At 32.8% G+C, this 20,490-nt stretch overlaps 1 long non-coding RNA gene across 2 annotated transcripts in view; it reads right to left on the bottom strand.

Annotated features, from left to right (window-relative positions):
- Positions 1-2,632: 2,632 nt before the first annotated feature.
- The window catches only part of LOC141488030 (uncharacterized), a 95,969-nt gene continuing 78,111 nt past the window's right edge, over positions 2,633-20,490 (bottom strand). The window contains exons 2-4 of one of the 2 annotated variants that reach the window (XR_012468569.1): positions 3,995-4,087; positions 3,319-3,401; positions 2,633-3,206 (exon numbers count right to left, since the gene is read on the bottom strand). This is a non-coding gene — a long non-coding RNA (uncharacterized LOC141488030). Of the gene's footprint in view, positions 3,207-3,318; positions 3,402-3,994; positions 4,210-20,490 lie in introns of those variants that run through there. The other variant, XR_012468568.1, reaches the window with a different exon arrangement.

Below are 20,490 nucleotides of genomic sequence, written 5' to 3'. Positions count from 1 at the left end.
TCCTGTTTCCCTTCATGACAAGAATCAAAGTCTCTCTTGGAAAAGGATAGGGAGAGAAAATAGTAGAGATATGTATCCTTGCCTCCATGTGAGCCACAACTAGACATCCATATAAACATATGTGATCTACATGGGTAATAGTACCTCATCATTACTATATACATAGAATGATTTTTATACAGTTCTTTTTAAACGACTTAATGATGAGTAATCAATAGATTATCAGAAGCAGAAACAACAAATCAGCAAGCTTTTATCAAGTACTTATTATACACCAGCAACTGTTTTAAACATTGGGCATATAAATCCAAGTAGAACACTAGGCAATCCCTTTCTTTAAGAAGTTTACATTCTAATGAATGAAGAAAAACTTAAAAGGGAGCTGTAAAATAGGATGGGGGAAAGATAAGCATCAGCATTCCATGGGAATGGCAAGGAAATCATAGAAGGGTGAACCTGTGAGGTTCATAGAAGCAGCGAGAAAATAGTGGGAAACAACAGAATGACTGAAACCTTTACAATTAGGGAAATAACCCCCCCCCAAAAAAAACAATACTTCACAACCTGACAGATCTCATAAAATGCAGTAATTTAACTTTATATAGTGAAGGGGAAAATATCTCTTTGTAGCTCAATAATATCTAAAAATATCATATATACCAGAAAGCTTAATATAATAAATCATGTTTCTAATGCTATCATGAATATTTTTAGTAATAATTTTGTAAAAACTTAAATTGTTTAAAAACAGAGATGCATGTAATGAATTTTGGAAAGATTCCCTGCAAAGGACAGCGTTCTTTTTAAAAGTTTGGGTGTCTAAAGGGCTAAATTTTGCTCTTTGAAAAATTCACTTAGGTAGATCCCTTCAAGCACCTATAATGCTATATAAAAAAGATATTACTATAATTCCAAAAGTACAATTTCTTGTTTTGTTAAGGAGGAAGTTAATTCCCAAATGTTTAAAGAAAAAAAATGTGATGAGATAAACCTAGGAGATAAAAGAAAGAAGAATAGTTTAATGCTGAAATGGTTTATTATTCTCAGTGGATTAAAAGAGGTAAGATAATTATACTAGTTTTACTAAATTGTAACCAAATGATAATTTTTGCACAATCAGGGGAACTACTGAATGAATCAGATATGTTGGATCAGGCATGAGTACTATCCTGCTGACTCCATGTCTGGGGATGATTAGACATGTAGTCTAACAAGCTACCTGTACTTTTGGGGGGTTTTTTGGCCCTAGGGAATTTTGTATGAATGAAACATTGATTTTTTTTCCGAACAATAACATACATGTTTACATGCAAATATGGTACTGGAACTATATATAATCCAGTCATCTGAGCTTCTGAAAGGTGTTTGGTAGTCTCCTGTTTTAGAATTTTTCTAAGAAAGCAGTGTTGATTAAATGATTATTTGCATGTGCACATCAACCTGAAAATAATTCACTTAGCCAATGAATTCAGGCCACAGTAAATACTCTGTTTAATTTGGCTTTATCTCCCTCTGATGAGACAGCCAGACTGAATTTCCATTATTTCATTCTGTTACATTGCTCTTTACATCCCATCATGCTTAGCAGAATTGTGGAAAATCCACATAATTTGAGAAGCACAATATTTCCTGACATCTACTGCCTCAAATGAAGAGAATGCACGTCAGAATGGATCCCACTGACCAGTCTGATGATTTATATCTGATCCAGATGTCTAAAGTCATTTATGACCAGTTCCATATCTTATTAGTCTTATCATTGAAGCAATTGACATAGTTGCTGACAGACTGAATCAACAGATAATTTACAACTTGTGCTTCTATAATTATTTTAATAGCCTTTTATGCCCTTTTGTTTCTACTTGTACAAAAGAATAGTTAAGCTGAAAACCAATGACTAATAGAAGGTTCTTAAAGCAAAGGTATATTAAAATAATTTTAAAAAATAGTTTTGTACACATTACAACATTCACAACTTTTAGCTAATTGATATGAAAATAATCAGGACCCTTCACTTTATTACATCAATACCAAATTTTTCTCCTTTCTACTTGCTTATTGCCAGTATCAGAGGGGACTAGATACCACAGTAGGTAACATACTGAACTTAGATTAAGTTAGAGTTGAATTCAAATCCTAATTCAGATATTCACTAATTCTCTAAATCTGGTCAAGTCCTATAACCTCCTATCATTATTTCCTTATCTGAAAATGGGAATATTAATGGCTTCTACATCTAAAATTATTATGAAGATCAAATTAGATAACATGTTATCTCATAAGATAATGATATTATCAAATAAGATATTGATTCTCATAGTGAGAGGAGTAAAGTAAATAAACATTTATTGAAACTTGCAAACCTAAAGCTCTATAAAAATGCTAGAAGTAGTTTTTTAGGGGTTTTTTTGAAAGTCAATTGGGGTTTAGTGGCTTACCCAAGGCCACACAACTAGGTAATTATTAAGTATCTGAGGTAGTATTTGAACTCAGGACTGGTGCTCTATCCACTGCGCCACCCAGCTGCCCCTAGAAGTAGTTTTTAAATAAATATTTTTATTTAGTTATTTTACATTTAAATTTTAAAATTTAATTTAATTTAAATAAAAAATTTCTAATAATAGTGTTGTTCATTTCTTATAATAGTGCCTATTATAAGAAAATATGAGATTTTCTTAGAAAAGATACTGGAGGGGCAGCTAGGTGGCGCAGTGGATAAAGCACCAGCCCTGGAGTCAGGAGTACCTGGGTTCAAATCCGGTCTCAAACATTTAATAATTACCTAGCTGTGTGGCCTTGGGCAAGCCACTGAACCCCATTTCCCTTGCAAAAACCTAAAAAAAAGATACTGGAATGGTTTGCCATTTTTTTCTCCAGTTCATCTTATTGCTGAGGAAACCAAGAGCTAAGTGACTTGCCCTGGATCACATAACTAGTAAGTTTCTGAGGTCAGATTTTAACTTAAGAAAAGGAGTTTTCATGGCTCCAGGCCCAAAATCTAACCACTGAGTCACTCAGCTGCCCAGCCAGTAATAGTAGTCATCCTTTGTCATCATCATAGTGGCATTACTACTAGTAGTACTACTATCTACTACAACAATGATGATGGCTACTATTAAGACAAGTGCTGCTGCTGCTGCTGCTGCTGCTGCTGCTGCTGCTGCTGCTGCTGCTGCTGCTGCTGCTGCTGCTGCTATTACAAAAACCTATAGGGAGCAAGAAAACAAAATTATTTCTCTTTATCTATTGAATTTTGTCAATAGAAATTTAGATTCAATTTACCCTTCAAAGCTTTCTTTTCTTACCAGTGAGGCTTACCATTTTCTGTTTCATGAAATCTTTTTACAAATGAGATCGATACTGTCAGGGTATACACTGTTTTCTGCCTGCTTTCCTCTGCCCTGTAATGCCACACAGCAAGGAAGCAAAGAATGAATGAAGGAAATGCAAAGGATGAAAAAGATTCACTTGACCATTAGATACAAACAAATTAATGTAATGTTAAAGTTCTAAAAGGAGTTGGAAAAATTTACTGAGATGTAGGATCAGCTCAAGTTTCTATCTATCTATCTATCCATCCATCTATCTATCTATCTATCTATCTATCTATTTATCTATCTTCTCTCTATGAAGGAACTGTGGTTTAATATCACTCTTTCATAGTTCACCACATACCATTGAGAATATCAAAGAAATTATTGCCTGGGGAGGTACATGCCCAAACCTAACCATCTGCAGCTGCTATCAATTATTCTGTTCTAATATGACCAGAAACATCAGTTTTTCAAAAGAACTATATTGCCACCCCCCCACACACACACCCTTTCACCCTATAGTTTTATTTTGCTTTTCAAACATTAAAACATTCTGGTATTTTGTATTCTAGTCCTCTGGGAAGTTAGAAAAGCAAACTTAGTGAGATACATGACAGGAGTGAAATTATGTGCCTTTAAGAGACTTTCCATTGAATTTCTAAGATTTTTAAGAAGGATACCTCAGCACTGATTATTATAGAAACACAGACTTCTCTCTGTATCTGGGAGTGATTTACACTTCTTTGGAAGAGCCCATTTTTCTCCTCTCCATCCTGTAAGATAAGTGAAGGACAAAAAGCCTATTAAACACAGCTAATCTGCTCATTTCTGTAAAGCAATATAAGAACTATGTGGGGGCAGGTTCTAATCTATCAACAAAATTGTCAGGAAATAATTTATTACAAACAGTAGTAAAGTGTGTACCAGGATATCCCAAACAATTGTAATCTGAATCAGTACCTGATTTATATAGATAAATTCCCTATGACTCAGTTTTTTTCTAATTTATTTATTTTCATTCATTTGTACATGCATATTTTCAAGTTAAAAAGTTTCCCTCCACTCTTACTTCCTACCCCCCTCCCCTCATTTGGGAACAGTCAGGTTAGCATTTTACATACATATTTCATTAAACATATTTAGAAATTAGTAATTTTGGCATGAGGAATTAGGATTAAGGAAGAGATACATAAGAGATAATTTTTATAAAGTCAGATTTGGTAGGGTGTTTGTCAGCTTTGATTTTTTTAGTTTGATTTTTCTTCTTCTGTTAAATATGGTTGTCCTAAATCTTTGGACTGCCAAGAGGGGTTGCTTCCATTAGGATCATCTCATAATATCAATTGTTCTCTTGGCTCAACATCAGATCTCGTAAATCATTCCATGTTTCTCTAGAGTCCAACCATTTATTGTTTCTTATAGAACAAGAATATTTCATAGAATTCATATACCATAACTTGTTTAGTCATTCCTCAATTGATTGGCATCCCCTCAATTTCCAATTCTTTACCACTTCAAAAAGAGCTACTATGAATGTTTTGGAACATGTAGGATTTTTCCCATTTTTTACAATTTCTTCTGGATATATTCCTAGAATTGGAATTGCTGGGTCAAAGGGTATGAACAGTTTTATTGCTCTTTGGGCATAGTTCCATATTGCTTTCCAGAAAGGTTGGATCCATTCACAAATCCACTAGCAAAGCATCAATGTCTCAATCTCCCATAGCCTCTCCACATTGATCATCTTCCCTTTTTCTCATCTAGGCTAATCTAATAGGTGTGATATGATAACTCATAGGTGTTTTAATTTGCATTTCTCTAATCAATAGTGATTCTATTCATATCCTTTGACCATTTATCAATTGGGGGAATGTCTTGTGACCTTATAAATTTTATGCAATTCTCTATATATTTTAGAAATGAGACCTTTATCAGAACTCCTGGTTGTGAAGATTGTTTCCCAACTTTCTGCTTGATTTTATTAGTACTAATTTTATATAGTCAAAATCATTCATTTTGCAGTTTTTAATCAGCTCTAATTCTTGGTTTGGTCATAAATGTCTCCCTTTTCCATAGATCAGATAGATAGGATAAATTTTGGTATATTAATTTAACTATGAATCACTCTTTATGTCTAAATCCTGTACCCATTATGACCTTATTTTGGTATAGGGTGTGAGATGTGGATCTATGCCTAGTTTTTGCTATACTATTTTCCAGTTTTCCCAACAATTTTTGTCAAATACTGAGTTCTTATCCCAGAGGCTGATTTCTTTGTGTTTGTGAAATAGTAGATTGCTGTAGTCGTTTACTGCATTTTCTTTTGAATGTATACTAAATCACTGATCCATTATTCTATTTCTTAACCATTAGCAGGCAGTTTTGATGACTGCTGCTTTATAGTACTGGTAATGCTAGGCGACCTTCTTTTACATTTTTTTTTTCATCAGTTCCCTTGCTATTCTTGCCTTTTTGTTGCTCCAGATGAATTCTGTTACTATTTTTCCTAGCTTGGTAAAGTAGTTATTTGGTAGTTTGATTAGTATGACACTGAATAACTAATTTAATTTGGATAGAATTGTCATTTTTTATTATATTACCTTGACCTAACAATGAGCATTTGACATTTTTCCAATTATTTAGATCTGACTTTATTTGTGTGAAGAGAGTTTTATAATTATGTTCATACAGTTTCTGGGTTTGTCTTGCTTGGGAGGTAGATTCTCAAATATTTAATGTTATCTACAATTATTTTAAATGGAATTTCTCTATCTCTTGTTCTTGGGCTTTGTTGTTCATATATATATATATATATATATATATATATATATATATATATATAATATAACTGCTGATTTATGTGGGTTTGTTATATATATATATATATATATATATATATATATATATATATATATATCCTGCTACTTTGCTGATTGGTTAATTGATTCAAAGAGATTTTTAGATGATTTTCTCAGGTTCTCTAAGTATACCATCATATGATATGCAGAATGAAAGTTTTGCTTCCTCATTGCCATTTCTGATTTCTTCAATTTCTTTTTCTTCTCATTGCAACTGCTAGCATTTCTAATACTATATTGAATAGTAATGGTGATAGTGGGCCATTTGTTTCATCCCTGAATTTAATGGAAATGCTGTGAGTTTATTCCCATTAAATATAATATTTGTTGATGGTCTTAGATAGATACTATTCATTATTTTAAGGAAAACTCCATTTATTCCTAAACTTACTAGTGTTTTTAATATGAATGGATTTGTATTTTATCAAAGGCTTTTTCAGAATCTATTGAGAAAATCACATGATTTCTGTTGGTTTTACTATTGATATATTTAATTATGTTGAGTGTTTTCCTAATGTTGAATCATCGCTGCCTGCCCAATAATGACTTGCTGTAGTTTCATTACTAAAATTTTATTTAAGATTTTTTGCATCAATATTCATTAGGGAGATTGGTCTATAATTTTCTTTGTCTGTTTTGGTTCTTCCTGATTTAGATATCAGTACCATATTGCTGTCATAAAAGGAATTTGGCAGAACTCCTATTTTTTTTAAATAGTTTCTATAGAATAGGAACTAATTGTTACTTAAAATTTTGCTAGAATTGACTTGTAAATCCATCCAGACCTGGAGACTTTTTCTTAGGGAGTTTATTGATGATTTCTTCAATTTCTTTTTCTGAAATGGGGCTATTTAATTAATTTAATTCCTCTTCTATAAATCTGGGTAGTTTATGTTTTTGTAAATATTCATCCATTTCACTCAAATTGTCCAATTTATTGGCATATAGTTTGGCAAAGTAGCTCCGAATTATCTCTTTAATTTACTCCTCATTGGTGGTTAGTTCAACCCTTTTCATTTTTGATACTGGTAATTTGGTTATCTTCTTTCTTTTTCTTAATCAGAATAGCCAGCGATTTGTCTATTTTAATGGCTTTTTCATAAAAACCAACTCTTAGTTTTATTTGGGAGATCAGTAGTTTTCTTGCTTTCCATTTTATTAATCCCCTCCCTTGATTTTCAGAATTTAATTCAATATTTAATTGGGGATAATTAATTTGTTCTTTTTCTAGCATTTTTTGGTTGCATACCCAATTCATTGATCTCCTCTTTATTTATTTTACTCATATAGTCATTGAAAGATATAAAGTTTCCTCTCAAAACTGCTTTGGCTGCATCCCATAAATTTTGGTATGATGTCTCATTATTATCATTTTCTTGGATATAATTAGTGATTATTATTATTATTTGCTCTTTTATCTACCCATTATTTAAGATAAAGTTATTTAATTACCAATTAGTTCTTGGTTTATCTTTCCTTGACCCTTTATTACATGTAATTTTTATTGTATCATGGTCTGAAAAGTGTGTATTTATTATTTCTGCCTTTCTAAATTTGATTTTAGTTTTTTGTGCCTTAGTACATGATTAATTTTGATGAAGGTTCCTTGTACTATAGAGAAAAAAGTATATTTTTCTATCCCCATTAAGTTTTCTCCAGAGCTCAATCATATCTAAGTTTTCTAAACTTTCATTCACCTTCTTAACTTCCTTCTTGTTTATTTTGTTCTTAGATTAATCTAGTTCTGAGAGAGGGAGATTGAGGTCTCCAATTATTAAAGTTTTGCTGTTTATTTCTCCTTGTAATTCACTCAGCTTTCCCTCTAGAAATCTGGATATTATACCACTAGGTGCATATATGTTTAGTAATGATATAGCTTCATTTCTAATGATGCCTGTTAAGAAGATGTAGTTTCCTTCCTTATCCTTTTAATGAGATTGATTTTTGCTTTTACTTTGTCTGAGATTAGAATCACTATCCCAGATTTTTTTTACCTCAACTGAGTTCAACCCTTTTCCTGATTTAGATATCAGTACCATATTGCTGTCATAAAAGGCATAATATATTTTGCTTCAACCTTTTACCTATATCCTGTATATATCTCTCTGCTTCAAATGTGTTTCTTGTAAACAACATATTGTAGGATTTGGTTTTTAATCCATTCTGCTAAGCATTTCATTTCAATTCATCCCATTCACATTTATACTTAAGATTACTAATTCTCCATTTATATTTATCTCTTTCCTTTTCTTATTTCTCCTCACCAAAATTTTACTAACTTTCCCCTTTGAGTTTTCTTTTAAAAATTTAAATTTCCCTTCCCAGTCTCCCCCCCAGATTAAGTTGGATTTTTAAACCCAAGTGAGAATGTATCTTATTTCCTCACTGGGCTAAATTTATTGAATAGAATTTACCTAGTATTCATATTATCCCTCCTTTCTCTTTAAAATTATCTTTAAAAAAATTATAAATCTTTGTGTCTCTACCCTTGGTGCTCTAATATTATTAATCAAGTATCATCAATAACAGTTCAGCTATTTGCTTAATAAGCTCCTATTGTGATCAAGATATCATCATGTATTGTTTACTTGATTGCTTGATAAACAGCATTGACCCAAATTGCATCAAATTATAATTATAATCATTTTGTTAACCTTACCCCCCCTTTCAAGTACACACAGTCCTCCTCACAAGCCATAGTATCATCTAAAGCAATATCATTTCTTGAACTATTTCTATCCCTCCCTTCAGGCTCATTTTCTTTCATACTTTACCTCCCCCATCTCACCACCAAGGGTACTTAACACCAGGTTAAGTGGTCCAAGGCCTATTGTCTCTCTCACTTTATCCCCCTCCCCACCCAAGGTACTTAACAACTTGTTAAGTGAAGCACAGGTTAATTCAAAACCTACTCTAATTAAATGAAAGAATAATGAAGATTTCTAAGTACTGGGAGGCTCTGGAGATCTCACTGAGAACTTTTCAAATGATTGTAAGTAATAGAGAGATTGTCTCAGGTCTTCACAGCTTATAATGCTTAAAGATCTGTAAGTACTAGAAGACTCTGGAGGTCTCACCAGAGAAACTAACAAATGATTGTAAGTAACAGAGACAGTGACTCAGGTCCTTGCAGCTTATGATGTCCTCATTAGACAAGTACCTTGTGATTAAAGTGAATCAAGGTATGCTGAGATACTTAAGTGAGAATTAACTCTTCTGCTTTTTTTTTTCAGGGCTTTTTGTCTCAGACATAGTGATATGATCTTGGATCTCTTCAACTGAGAGACAAGACTCAATTAAACCCATATCCTTTAGGTCCATTCTCTTCCATTTTATTCTCCCATCTAATTATCCTTAGTGATATAGAGTTTTAATGAGTTAAAATTGTCATATCCTTCCCTTTTAGAGACCAACATTTGATTAAAAGAGATGGTTTTTTTTTTGTTTTTTCAGTCCCCATTTTCATTTACTTTTTATATAACTCTTCAGTCATGTATTTGGTGAATTAATTCTCTGTTCATTTCTGGTCTTTGTGTCAGGAAATTCTGGAAATCCTCTATTTCATGGAACATCCATCTTTTCCCCTGACAATATATGCTGAATTTTACATGGTAATACATTCTGGGTTGTGATCCCAGGTCCTTAGCTCTCTGAAATATGTATTCCAGTTTTTCTGATCCTTCAATGTTGAGGCTGACCAGTCCTATGTTAGTCTGATTGTGTTCCCTTTTTATTTGAATTATTTTCTTTTTTCTGTTTGCAATATTCTCTTTTATTTGAGGGTCCGGAAATTTGGCTATTACAGTTCTTGGAGTTTTTAGCCTGGGGTCTCTTTCTGGAGAGGTTCTTTGGATTCTTTCAATTATTATATTGTTACCTTGTTCCAGTAGATTGAGGCAGTTTTCCTTTATAATTTCTTGAATAATTTCTCCCAGGTTCTTATGTCGGTCCAGACTTTCCAGTAGTTCAATGGTTTGTAGATTGTCTCTTTTGGATCTGTTTTCCAGGTCATTCATTTTCCCTAGAAGGTCACATTTTCTTCAATTTTCAGTCTTTGGAATTTGTTTGATGGAATCCTGTAGTTTTGTAGATTCATTGGTTTCAAGCTGTTCAATTCTAATTTTTAGGATTTTATTTTCTTCAATTACCTATTGAGTTTCCTTATTAAGGGTGTTGAATTCTTTGATGAATATTTTACAATTTTCCTGCATGACTTTCATTTCTTTTTTTCCATTTTTTCTTCTTTCTCTCTTCTTTGGTTTTTAAATTCTTTTTTAAGCTCTTCGATGAGCTTTTGTATTTGAGACCAATTTATATATGTTTTGAGACTTCCGTGAGTAATTTTTCACTGCTTTCTTCTTCAGACATGGCATTGCTGTCATCTTTATCTGTGAAATATTTTTCTATAGTGAGTGCTCTTTTAGCTTTTTTGCTTATCTTTGTTGTTGTAGTTCTGCTCCTGGGTATATGGATTATAGATCCAAGCATTTATTTTGCTTGGACTGGGGTTTAATCCCTGGCTTGTTGTTGGTCAAGATTCTTGCCTAACCCATCCAGGCCTTGCCTTTTGCAGAGGTGTTTTCTTATTCCCTTTCCTTTAGTCCATGTTCTGATTTAACAGAGGATTGTTCCCGACCCAGTCCTGTCTTTTGTTTTCAGGGTTCAGACTTTGTTTGAGGTTGGGATCCTCCCTGCTGGCTTGCTATCCAGCTGCCAGAACTTCTGTTATTATTAAGCTGCCTGGACCTGGATTACACTGTGGCTAAAAACCTCCTGCTGGCTTTCCCCACTTCCTGCCTTCTGGACTTTTCTTCCCCTTTTCTCCCCAAGAGATAGACCTTCCCTGAAGATCCTTCATGATCTCTGCAGTTGAAAACTTTTATGAATCTTCTCTTTTTCTTGTTAGGATCTGTAATGTGAGTTTCAGAGTAGAGGCTTCATTTACCTTTGGTAGGGAAAGGCCCCAGAAGCTTGTTAGCTTCAAGCCACCATTTTGGCTCTGCCTGGAAGTCTATGACTCAGTTTTGTTAAAGACTAAGTAGGGTTTTTTTTTCAAGGGTTAAGTGACTTCCCCAAAGTCATACAGCTAGGTAATTCTTAAGTGTCTGAGGCTGGATTTGAACTCAGGTCCTTCTGACTCCAGGGCGGTTGCTCTATCCACTGTGCCACCTAACTGCCTCAGGACTAAATAGTTTTAGAAGAAGCAAAGTATAATAGAAAGACCACAGGTCTAGGAATCAGGAAACTGGGTTCTAGGCCTGAATAGGCTATTAGCAAATCACTTATCTTCTCTTTGTCTTAGTTTCCCCCATCAATCAGAAGACAGATAATGAGACCAGAATGTCCCTTTATAGTTCTACATTCCCACAATTCTGTATATTGAACATATTGCCTCCTGAATCCCATGTGAATCAAATGAGCTTCACCAATTTTTTATATTAAATTCAAGGAAAAATACAAAATTTTAAATGATGTGTCATTTTATGACCATTTGAATAGATAAATTAATAAGTTGTTCTTTTGTACAAAACTATAGGATTACTTTAGGAAATAAAGTAGTACTTCCAAGAAAAATTTAGGTTCTTCATACAGCTATATTACATTTTATACAATCAATATGATCCTGAAAAATCTGCGTATAAAACAATACAATTCTATCTTCTAATCTTGTGTCCCAAATATATTCTAAATAACCCCATAATTATAGCAAATTATGTAAACACACCTAATGTGAATGTTATCAGCTTCTGTTCTCCATTTCCTAAATTCTCAACATCATCACCTCTCAGAAGAAAGGATATCCCTATTCCCTGCTAAGGCTTATTATTATTTTTGTTATTATTTTTGTCCCTGTTTCCATTCTCTTCCATCTCTTTCAGATTTGGTAATAATAATTAATTACTTTCATATATAGTTCCAATCTCTCTTTCTCTATTGTGGTCTTAACTGTTTACTTACAAGCATTCTCAGATCTCTTTTCAATCCTTAAGGGGAAAAAATAGATTCCTTTATTCCTTTGATGATTCTAAACTGCCTGCTCACTATCCTATTTCTTTCCTCTTCACTTCTAAACTTCTTTTCAAAAGTGTCTATACTGAGAAGCTCAATTCTTTTATTATGTAATAGCTCCCTAAAAATTTTTGCCATCTGGCTTCTTTCCACAGACTTTTGAAATTCTCTGACCTCTTAATCACCAAATTCAAATAACTTTTCAGTAGAGATTTTCTTCACCATTCTGAAGTTTTTGAGGTGCAAAGAACTGCTTTTTGGCCACAGAGATTTTAGAACTCTTCAGGTTCTCCTTTCTCTAGCACCACTTTGTTTTCTGCACTGCAGACTCATCTTTTTATGCTACCCTTGATGTGGGTATTCACCAAGACCTGTCCTTAACCTTCTTTTCTTTCTTCCCATTCTCCTCCTTTGATAAAATCATTCATTCAAATAACTTTAACTACTTCTATGCAGATGGATTTCAAATCCATATCTCTCTTCAGAGCCCCAAACCTGCTTTTACCATTGCTTACTGGACATCTCCAACTTAATATCCCAAAAAAGCATCTCAAACTCAAATATTCAACTGGAGTTGCAATTATATACATTGAATCTTCAATCAATAAACAAAGATTTAAAAACTTCCTACTATGTGTGAATCTTGTCACAAAAGGAGAAAAATTCCCTGCCTTGAGGAGGTGACATTCTACTACATATACAGAAATAATTGTTTATAAGAGTAAACAAAATAAACACAAAGTGAATTTCAATTAGAAGAGGACATTAGCAGCTGAGAAGTGGAGCAGAAAAGACTTATATATAGGAAAAAAAAATAAAGCTCCAAAAGAAATAAGGGATTCTAAAAGGCTAAAATGAGGGGCTGTAGGGAGGAAAGACAAAGCAGTGATGAAGAGACAAAATATAAAGTGTTATGTAGGAAGAATATAATAAACACTTAATAGATGCTTGTTGCTGAATGACTGAAGGTCAGTTTGACTGGAATGCAAAGTATCTTAAGGGAAGTAATATAAAATAATGTTGGAATGGTAGAATGGGCTGAGGTTATAAAGGATTTTAAAATCTAAAAAGAGGCATTTACATTTGATCCTAGAGGCTATGGAAAGCCATCATGGCTTATTGAAGAGGGGGATGACATTGTCAGATGTGCACTTAAGGAAAATTGCTTTGGCAACTAGCTACGTGAAGAATAAATTGAAGAGACAAGGGAATTGAGGCAGGAAGACCAAATAAGAGGCTATTGCAGTAGTCTTAGAAATAATTGTATTGGTAGAAATGACAAGATTAAACAATAGGTTGGAGGTATTCAGAGAAAGGGAGGGAGGAAAAGAGAAAGTTAAAGGCATATGTGATGTCAAAGACAGATTGGATAAAGATCACAAACCATCCGATTCATTCTATACCTCTGATCCATATCCTTCCATAAGTTTACAGGGGGTCTACTCAATGGCTTTCTTGTTTTCTTTTAGCATTGAGAGAATATTAATGAAATTAAAGAAAATCTATTAATTCTCCTTTGCTCTTGTCCAAATTCTCATCTTTTTATGTAATGAATTTTTGATGATATTCTCCAGACTACTTTCCCTTTGTAATGTTATTTTTAATGCATTTCAGCCTGCCTCACAACACAATGTGTCTTTAGATGTAGGTGATTTTTAATTTTAATTTTTCTGATACTTTGTTGTTCCATGGCTCAAAGTAATATAATAAAGGAAAAAAGGATGTTGGCTTTCACAGGATGGCCCTTTGTTTGGAGAGTAGCCTTAGATCATTAAAAGTAATTAGCAACTTTCCAAAGGCAAGGCAACCCATTCTATTCTTCCTGGTGTTTTTTGTATCATTGTCCATTTGCAGTCCATTCAACTGCAACAATAGGCACTCTTGATCCAAATGATTTTTACCATATGGATAATTAAATCAAACCAATTTTTGAGTGATTAAGGATAATGTTTAGGAGAATTTTCAGTGCCACAATGGTTCTTCCCCAAGACAGTGTTAACACTTCTCTCAAGGATAGCTCTATCTATCAATCTCTGATCAGAGACCAGTGGAACAAGATTATATTTGTTGTTATATTTTTAAAGAAATCATATAATTTTGACAAATGCTTGTGAGACACTTTGTTGGATGGAAGTTTTTAAGATGGAAGTTTTTAAGACAATAGTTTGCTTTCCTGAATCATTTTCATTCAACCAACCATAAACACAATGAGATTTTGTAACCTCTACACCTTTCAATCAAATTATAGTAAAGTTGTATTCCACAATACTGTGGGTGATTACTTGTAAAAGTCTGTAAATTTCCATTAATATCCCCATTGAAAAGCCCTTAATGTGTGCATATTATCATAATAAAAATATTACATTATGACAAATGTATACTTGTCAATGGGGGGTAGGTAAAAATTATTCAAGATTTTTTCAGTGTTTATATAATCTTATATACCTTGAAAATTTATCTCAATGTCCTCAAAATTCTGTCACTACCATCATGGAAAACTTTTGTGTAAAATCTACATTGTCTCAGTTACCTGAGCTGAGACCACACTGATGATAAATTCTTCAACTTGAAAAAACTTACAAGCCAAGATCAAAGTAGAGGGATTGTTAGTGCATGATTTCTAGTCGCAGATAATTGAACACTCCATGTGGCCTCTGAAGTTGAGATGAAACAAAGGATGGAGTGATTCTCTGCTGTTTGTGCTGTGGCCTATTAATTAATACCAAGAAAAGACAGGTGCTCCATCAGTCAGCACCACACCACCCATGGGTGAAATCATAGATAACAGCAAATGGAGAAGTTTTCAATATTGTGAATAAGCTCACTTACTTTGGCAGTTTACTTTCCAAGAAGGTACACATTGGTAATGAGGTTGACACACTGCTAGAGCTAGCTCAGTATTTGGGAGGTACCAAAAGAAAATATGGGAGAGATGATGTATTAGACTAACTACAAAACTGAAGGAATACAGAGCTATTGTGCTGGCTTCATTGCTGCATATCTGTGAAACCTGGATAGTCTACCAGCACCATGATAGGAAACTGAATTGTTTCCATTTGAATTGTTTTAAGAAAATTCTGAAGATTACTCAGCAGAAGATACCAAACATTGAGGTCCTTTCTCCAGTAAAACTGCCAACCAGTCATGCCAGATGAATGAATGCTTTCCCAAAAGACTATTTTATGGAAAACTCACACAGGGCAAGTGCTCACAAGGGAGTCAGAAGAAATGATGCCAGAATGCCCTGAATGTCTCTCTTAAGAACTCTAGAATTGATTGTACAGCATGGTAAACACTGGCACAAGGCTGCCCAGCATGGTATGATATCATCAGAAGGAATGTTGTGCTCTGAGAGCAAGGCAGAATTGAAGTAGCTCAAAGAAAATATGAGATATGTAAGTTTAGAGTAACCATCTTAGGTGTTCACATAGATTATTTGTGCCTGACCTTTGGTAGAACATCTTGAACTCATATTGGTCTGATCAGCCACAGTTGGACACACTGTAATTCATTTCAAACATAGTGATGTCATTTTGGTCTTCTTCCATAACAAAGGACAAGAACCAAACAACCAACTAACCAATTTCATATCAGTACTTTTTCCATTGTTATTTTCATCATTGCTTTTTATATTTCCTCTATAAACATATTTTTGATTAAGATATTATTATTCAAACATGGCAAATCTACTCTCCATGATAATGATAAATTTAACAAAAATCTTTTTTGCAAGTTTTCCATCTTTGATCTATTTGTTATCCTTATATTTTGATTCTTAAATTTCCTAAAGATAATTTTAATTGGATCCCTCAACTTTTTTTTCTCTTTACTACATCCCATGCTTTAATGAGGTTATGCAGGTCATTATCTCCTACTTTCTTCTCAATAGAATTGTATCAAGTTTATATTCTAAGCCAGTATTCTCCAATATCTCTTCACTTAGAAGGTAAGTCAACAGCTTGCACTTGACTGAAAAATGACATGTGGTATTCATGTTCTTTTAGTTTCCTGGTAAAAGGATTTTATTTACATAGCCTTTATATGAAATTAATATAATCTATGTCCTTTTCTCAATTCACTATCCACATTTTGTAATTCATCCCTTGCTTAAATAAGTCCATTTAGAATTTTAATTTCAAGTAATAACTTTTTTCTAATTTGGTAAAAATAGCGTCTAGATTTAGTCTTAATTTTTATCATTGCTTTCACTAGTTGTTGGCCTGACTGAAGATAGTTGATTTAACAAATCATGATTATATATTAAAATATAACACATTTTTGAATTTTTGTTCAAATATTCATCTGTTTCTGATTTGTCAATGTCAATGGCTAGTTTATAGGGGTCAAGTTAGAGTTGTCTTAATCTTTAATCTTTTTTATATGTTTAATTAAATTTTTATGGAGTTAATTTTTAGATTCCTTTAGTTTATTCAGTAAGGTTGTTTTTTTATGTTATTCGGTGTTTTTAATGACTAGTGATTTCCAATTATTTTTCTCAAAGAAAGTTTTTGAGTATAAACATGAAACTTCTGTGTAATCTATAAACTCATCTCATTTCTCATCCTTATCTATATTTTCCAAAATATTTTTTCATCATCTTCACCTGTACTAATTTTGCTCTAAAGTCATCAAGTTTCATAGTTTACACTGTTTTAACTTTTAGGATCTTTTCAAGTGTTTGATGTTTTTGTTGTTTTGATTTGTTTTGATATTTTATAAAATGAACTCTTCGTGCTCTGAAAAATGCTTTGCAGATGTTGGTACATAAGGTACAAATATTTTCATGGTAGCATTTTTGCAAATTTTTATCATAAGCTTTGCAATATAAGATGACCAAATATCACAAGAAATGATGCTTCTTGTTATCTTTGAATATGTGATAAATTAACACTACCAACTTTTTTTGGCCTCTTGAAGAACATGTCAACATTCTACTTGGCTACACTATGCTTCTGTCTTCTGGTTTCATTTAAAAAAAATGTCAATTTTGGAACTTCTTTGGTTATTTGTACCCTAGTTGGTAACTGTAACTAGACAAGGTTTTAGAGTGCCAAAATTACTACACTAAGTAAATATTAATAAATGATCTATAAACTGTATGATTCTAGTATTTTTAAGATAAACATTTTCCACAATTTTTCTTTTTATAGGAATGTAAACCAGGGGCTTGGGACTACATGCCATTTTTTTCTTTTCCTGAGGTCACATTTGAACTCGGGTCCTTCTGATTCCAAGGCTGGTGCTCTATTCACTATGTCATTTAACTGTCCTCAAACTATATTGAAGATGAGAGGAAATGGGGTTCAGGAAAGGCACCCAAATATCAGGTTCCTTTTGGGTGAAAAATTACCCAATTCTCTGACTGAGGAGGATAAAAAAAATGTTTAAATTTTATCATAGCACTCTTCAAGAACAAAGGACATATGAAACCTTCTTCCCCACCACCTGTTTAATTCTTACTTCTCTTTGAAAGCTCAACACAGTCACTATACCCCATCCCACTAGATTTCACAAAATATTTTTGTACCTCTCTAATATCCTTATCCTGAATTCACTTATATTAGAGATAAGGAATCAATCTGTGGTTTCATTGATACAAAAACTCTACCGATGAAGTCTGGCACTTTCTCTGAAATTTAAACATATAAAATTTTTTTTATAGCATTTCTGTCAAACTTAATAGAAAAGAGGACCTCTAATCAGTACATTAATATCTCGGCCAGACACATATTGGCAGATTTAAAATATAATATCCTTTGTTATATATTTTTATTTCTTTGCTTTGCTTTGATTTATTCTATTCAATATTTCCCAATTAAATTATACTCTGGTTTGAATTTAACTTGAATGCTATGTGACTCACAGCTTCCCATGACTCTAGTCTCAAGCACTGAGTGGTCCAGGCCCAAGGTCCTAGAGACAATATGTATAAGAGAAGAGACCTGTACCCAGGTTTCCCTGGTGTTTTTAGGCAACTCTGCCACATTGCTTCTCCTTATTTATATTCTGCTATCCTTGTTATTATTTGCTTTTTACCCCCAAAAAAGCATTTGCTTGGTATAGCACTTTGAAGATTCTATACAAACAAGTTATTTCTCATGTATGTTTGAAGATCATATAAGATGAATTGATGGATAAAATCACAGAAATAAATTGTTCAACAATCTTGATTTTAAATCTCAAAAAGATATCAAATGAATGCTATGTCTACCAAATGAGAGACTATTATAAAGTATTGCACTGAATCAAATCTAAAGAAGATTCTTTATAGACAGTAAGGTCTTCAAGATGTAAATAATTTTTTGCTAAATATATCAAGCCTATTATTTACAAAAGTTAGATGGGCCTAATAACTTACCCAGGAAAAATCAAGTGGATAAAGAATTGCTGTTGAAACTTAAGTTAATAGATCAGTACATAAGTCTTCATTGGGCATTGCAAATAGAAAATGATTTGAATCTAGACTTGAATAGTAAGTTAAAATAGGATAAATTATTTGGGAAAATGTTTTTTCAAGTTATGATTTTTAATCATCTCAATCTTATCACCACTGAAAAAAGTATATGTTTTTAACATGAGTATACTCTTCAGAATATTGCATGACTGTGAATCATGAGGTATCACTCTCTTAATACCATCAAAATTACAAATAACTCAAAGAGCAATAAAAAACATTCAATATCCTGTTGCCTAAGATGTCTTCTAGGAAAGAAGTGGTATAAAGTATGCTCTCTGTAAATCCAGAAAAAGGAGAGTAACAAGAATAAAGGATAATATATTAACACCTCAGTGTGGCAATAGGTATCTAGGAAATATTAAAACAACTAAGTGTAGGCCTCCACTATGTTGAGTTTATTCTGTTTAGAGAATATATAGAAGGGCAAAGATAACAATCACACAGAATTATAAGACATAGGTAAGCTATGATCTATATCAGTAGAAGCAGTGGTGGGATTCAGCTGGTATGCACAATTCAGCAGAATCAATACCTAATTTTATATTGAATTTGGCAAACTGTTGTTAATTTATTTGAATTCTACCACTATGGAAGGGATCATCAAATCTAAATTCACAAATCCATCAAAATATTAATGTATTAATGTATTATTATTATTTATGTTTATGATATCTCCCTACAAGAATGTAAAAGTCCATTATATCAAAGGCTTTTTAATTGGTCTCATTTGATTTTATTTTGCATTCATTTTCAAATATAAGTTGCTTAAGCAAAATGAACCAGAATGGTAAATAAGTATACATATGCACACACACACACACACACACACACACACACACGCATATAAAATAATCTACATACATAATCTATACCTGCAAAGAAAGTGGGGGAGAGAGAGAGATTTTTCTCAGCTGTTTTGTAAGACAGAGTTTGGTAGTAATAAATAGATGATAAGCAGTTTCAGTTCTTTCAATTTGCATTTTGTAGTCAGTGTGTATATTGTGTTCCTGATTCATCTTATTTCATGTTGTCTTAATTCATATAATTATTAATGATCTAAAATTTTCATGTTCATCATTTTTTGTTATAATAATATTCTTATGGCTTAATTTATTTAGTCATTCCTCAATCAGTGACTATCACCTTTGTTTCTAGTTCTTTGCTATATTTTGTTGTATATGGTACTTTTCTTCCTGTCTTTCACCTCCTTTCATCAGATACCTAGTCATGTTATTTCTGTCACAATGTGTATGAATATATTACATAACATTTATTTTTCCAGCAATTTCCAAACAGTTTCACCAATTCTCTCTCTTATATATCTAGATTTTTATATGTTGGGCTTGAATGTAATGGAACATATTCACATACCCCTTCTGTCCCTCTCCATTATAAATAATTCTTTAAAATAATTCTGAAAAAATATCATTTACTGCCCATGTCAGATGTCATAATAAATATTTAGATTTAAGGTAGGAGGTATTCTTGCCCTGAAAGAAAAAACATCACAAGGTAAAGGGATTCTGTTTAATAGTTTGAAGACAGAGAAATCTTTACTTCAAAATAATTATGTGATGTTAGGCAAATCATGTCACTTCTCTAATCCCCAGTTCATATAGATAGATAGATAGATAGATAGATAGATAGATAGATAGATAGATAGATAGATAGACAGATAATGAATAATGTAAGCTAGAAAAAATTCAAGTACATTCAAACTCTAGAGACTTCTGGCTAAGATGGCAGAGAGAAGCCAGGCATTGTAGTAAGGTCTCCTGGCTTTTTCCTGGAAAGCCTGAATCAAGCCTCTTAACAGAATTTATATCTATAATGCCCAGGAAAAGAACCTAGG

This window comes from Macrotis lagotis, chromosome 5 (assembly GCF_037893015.1).
Source record: "Macrotis lagotis isolate mMagLag1 chromosome 5, bilby.v1.9.chrom.fasta, whole genome shotgun sequence".
Taxonomy (NCBI): Eukaryota; Metazoa; Chordata; class Mammalia; order Peramelemorphia; family Peramelidae; genus Macrotis; species Macrotis lagotis.
This window is presented reverse-complemented; position numbering and strand designations above follow the sequence as displayed.